Raw genomic sequence first — 5,021 nt, forward strand, 5'->3', positions numbered from 1 at the left:
GGTGTAAATGTCTCCCTTTAAAACATCAAATACCATGCTCTAATGACCTTACCTGAGATGTTATCCAAGCACCCTAATTAACACAGAAATAGTTGTCATTACCTCATCCGTAATTATCCTTCTCCGTTACATCAGATGAATAAAACAAGAGTAGAAATGTTCCGGGACCTGCGACGAGGCCCTTGTTTCAAAAAGCTTGCTGTGAAAAGTAACTAGCCTTAACAGAGATCCACTACCCAGATTCTAAAGGTGCATTAACTTTTACTATTGTTGTTGCTAGATGGTAGATTTTTTCCGTGTCAAACTATCTTATATGGTACCACTTTTATGTCTCCAAATGCCTCTCTTCTGCAAATCCGACAAAAACAGAAGAGGAACGCTGGCCACTCGCTGACCTGCTGGCTATCCCCGCAGGTAAAAGTGAAAGAAAACAGACCTTGAGTTATCTACCTTCAATTATGCATCAAACAATATATGAAATAAAGCAGAGGCCGGATGACTAGGCTTCTAAGACACACACACACACACACACACACACACACACACACACACACACACACACACACACACACACACGTCATACAGTAAGTGATGTGTGAGTGAAGGAGTATGTGGGTGTGGGAGACCGAGGATAAAATTGAGGGATGGGGTGGGGGAGGGAAAGACCGAGGATGAGATGGAGGGATGGGACTGGAGAGATATAAGAAAGAGGGTGGAGGGGTAAGATGGAGAGAGGGTAGGTGACGTAAAAAAATACTCACGTTTCATTATCAATAGTGATGTGAAGAGTTTCCCTACACTCTCTCTCTCTCTCTCTCTCCGCTAATACCATCACACAAGTCCTGAATTAAAAGCCTGGGGATAGCTCAGTATTGACGGTTCGGTAATGGTTCCCAAGTGGTGGCATGCGAGGGTGTGTATGGGAGGACCGCTGGAACTCACGACACGGACTGACTAGACTATGCACAGGGTCGGGTATTACGAGATTGTATTCGTGTTTTTTAAGATTTTTTTTTTTTCGTGTTTCATATTAAAGTTGTGTGTGTGTGTGTGTGTGTGTGTGTGTGTGTGTGTGTGTGTGTGTGTGTGTGTGTGTGTGTGTGTGTGTGTGTGTGTGTGTGTGTGTGTGTGTGTGAGAGAGAGAGAGAGAGAGAGAGAGTTGGACAAGGTAGGTGAGCAGGTAGTAAGTGCATGTGTAAGTAATAGTTTTGAGAGCAGTGGTCCTTGAGAGTACCGCATGGGTGTTGTGATGGGGTGTGGTGGTGGTGTGGTGGGGTGTGGTGATGGTGTGAGAAATAGTGGTGTGGTGGGCGGGTGAGAGGGAGTCAAGTGGTGTGTGTGTGTGTGTGTGTGTGTGTGTGTGTGTGTGTGTGTGTGTGTGTGTTGGGAGAGGAGTGATTTGTTTCTTGCTTAGCGTTATGGGGGTGTGGTGTGGTGTGGTGTGGTGTGGTGTGGTGTGGTGTGATGTGATGTGATGTGGTGTGGTGTGGTGTGGTATAGGCTACTTTTAGTGGTGTGGGGTGATATGGTGCAAGAAGTGTGGTGTGTGGTGTGGTGCAAGAGGAATGGTGTGATACGATGCAAGGAGTGTGGTGTAGTGTGGTATGGTGCGATGTGGTGTGGTATGAAAGGGTACAGTGTATGATTCGGTGTGGTGCGCTGGTGTGGTGGACAGTGGGGTACAGATGGCAAAGATATGGACTCTCCCTCCCTCTCTCTCTCTCTCTCTCTCTCTCTCTCTCTCTCTCTCTCTCATGATGACATATGACAGAACGTGACATCTTAACTACCACTAACCATTACAACTACCACAATTACTCTCAAACACAATGACAACCACAATCAAATCTATTAATACCACCCTCTCCGCTACCACCATCTGAGCAACCAACATTCCTACCACCATCGGGGCTACTACCAACATTCCTACCACCATCACGGCTACTACCAACATTCCTACTACCATCAGGACTACTACCAACATTCCTACCACCATCGGGGCTACTACCAACATTCCTACCACCATCAGGGGCACTACCAACATTCCTACCACCATCGGGGCTACTACCAACATTCCTACCACCACCAAGGGCACTACCAACATTCCTACCACCATCGGGGCTACTACCAACATTCCTACCACCATCGGGGCTACTACCAACATTCCTACCACCATCAGGGGCACTACCAACTTTCCTACCACCATCAGGGCTACTACCAACATTGCTACCACCATCAAGGCTACTACCAACATTCCTACCACCATCACAACTGCTACCAATGCTACCACAATCGGAACCAGACTACCATCACTACCACACCTACCATGACAGGCAATTTGTAGTGCCACAGTTTCTTTTGCGTGTCAGGTAGTACCACTTTCATTAACCTACTACCACATTCACCGCCACTACCATTATCAGTGCTACTACCACCACCACCACTACCATCACCACCACAACAACAACAACAATAGCAGCAACAATAATATCATCACTACTACCACCACCACACCACCACCATCAACACCACCACAACCATCAACACCACCACCACCACCACCACAACAACAACAACCATACCACTAGGATAACTTACACTACCACAACAATTTAAAATAATACCACTTATACCATTTACACCATCTCTCTCTCTCCGATGAATACCCCCAACCACACCACCACAAACCACCACTGACAACAATACCACTTATACCAATATTTCGTGCCAACATTAACAGCACTTCTACACCACATCCCCCACCATCTTGCAACATAACAAATATCATCGTTTACAGCAATACCATCTATACCAGCAATTCCTACCAACATTAACACCACCCAACAATAATACCACCACTGGCATACCCTACGGCACTTCCACCTCCATTTACAATAATACCAGCTATACCAACACTTCCTACAAACATTCCACCACCATTTACAATAATACCAACTATACCAACATTTCCCACCAACATTAATACCGCTTCTGCCACACCAATAATACCACATACCACACAACCATTGAATACATCACTTGCACCATCACAAACACCACTATTTACAACAATACCACCAATACCAGCACTGCCAACATTAATACCAACCCCACACCACACTATCCCTACAACTGATACTACTACTACCACACCAGCATGCCACTACACTCATCACCATTTACAACAATACCAGCACTTTGTCAACATTAATACCACCACCACACCACACACAGGTTCAACCTTCAACTTATCACATGCAAAGCAGACTGGTATATTTGCCATTTGACCCGATTTTCACACACAGACACACACACACACACAAACCATAATAATAATAATAATAATAATAATAATAATAATAATAATAATAACAACAACAATAATAATAATAATAATAATAATAATAATAATAATAATAATAATAATAATAATAATAATAATAATAATAATAATAATAATAATAACCACAATTAACCCCAAAAATAAAATAATAAACAAAGTAGCTGAGCAAGATAAAATAATCACAGAACTAAAAAAATAATAATAAAAATAAAAACAAAAAATAAAGCCACTGTAAATAAGGAATTAATGTAGTGACTGACCTACATGTTAAGTGGTATTCAAGAACATCTCAGTTAAGGAAATGGCCAAGTTTTAAATAGGCTATAGGTCACTGGAGCGCTTGAGAGGTAGTTGGGGTACTGGTGTGGTGTGGTGTGGTGTGGTGTGGTGGTGATGGTGGAGGAGGGACGGGGTGCGGTATGATGATGATGATGATGATGATGATGATGTTGATAACTCAAACTTTGTTTTTAAAAATATGGAAAAAAAAAAAAAAAAACACTGACGGGTGAAAAACAACAACAACAACAACAACCTTGCGCTGCCAAGTATGTTTCAATAATAAAAATAGTAAAAAAAAAAAATAATAATAACAATAATAATAATAATAATAATAATATCATCATCTAATCCAGTGTGCCCTATGAAGAGCGTAGGAGTCCAGGGCTAGGCAAATTGGTCCTCACATTTAAGATGAGTGACCAGCCTAACTCATCCTTGAGTGGCATTACGTGAGCAGTAAACCCTAATAACACCAACAGGAAATAATGGTACTACTACGATTACAACTGCGTTTCCCTAACCTGACAAAGATCCCTGACCTCTTTCAGCTTAGTTTATGGCAAAATGTCGTCAGACTGCGGGATAAATCTGACTAGTAACCATGGAGACTCATTCCTACCTCACAACAAAGGCTCATCAACTTTCCCTCAGATAAAAAAAAAAAGTATGGGAGTTTTTCAGTAGTAAAAAAAAAAAAAGACCATACCATGAATAATGCTGTAACAAGTGGTGTCGGGCACAACATACCTCGCCAGTAGTTATTTTAGTGCTGTTAAATACTGATTCGTTACTGTCATTTAGTGTTAGTAAAAAGTAAAAGTCTCAACTAACTTCATTTTCAACTTGCCCTGTGAAACTCCAATAAAATCTACGGTAATTGCGCAACTAATTTCACATTCAAGTACTCGCCTGGTGAAACTCCTTGATCCGGCGTTTCACCTTTCACACTTGAAGACATTGCCTCCACAATTAAATCTGTGCCTTTTGGGACCACTGCCCACATATCCTGAAGGCTTCATGTAATTTCATCCAGCCATTTTTCCGTAATGCTGCTAACAAACAAAGGAAAACAAACAAAAACAATACCTCTCCAAAGTCCGTCCGGGCGAGGTAATAATGTTATTTACCATAATACCTCCACTAACACCAGCTCAGAACACCATACTCCCACACAACACACCCACAACACCAGCCAACCAAACACTTACGACTTTTAGTGTAATTGTTGTGAAAGTTGGGTAATTCGGCCCTGTCACGTCCAACACTCTCTCTCTCTCTCTCTCTCTCTCTCTCTCTCTCCTTTACCGTTTCTGAATCTCCCCTTCACCTTCCCTGCTTCACTGATTTCATCTTTCTCTTTCTCCCTTCCTTACCTTGCCTATTTTTTTCTTCATTT

The sequence above is a fragment of the Coenobita brevimanus genome, chromosome 1, assembly GCF_032717465.1.
Source record: "Coenobita brevimanus isolate Jiangsu-jjx chromosome 1, ASM3271746v2, whole genome shotgun sequence".
NCBI lineage: Eukaryota > Metazoa > Arthropoda > Malacostraca > Decapoda > Coenobitidae > Coenobita > Coenobita brevimanus.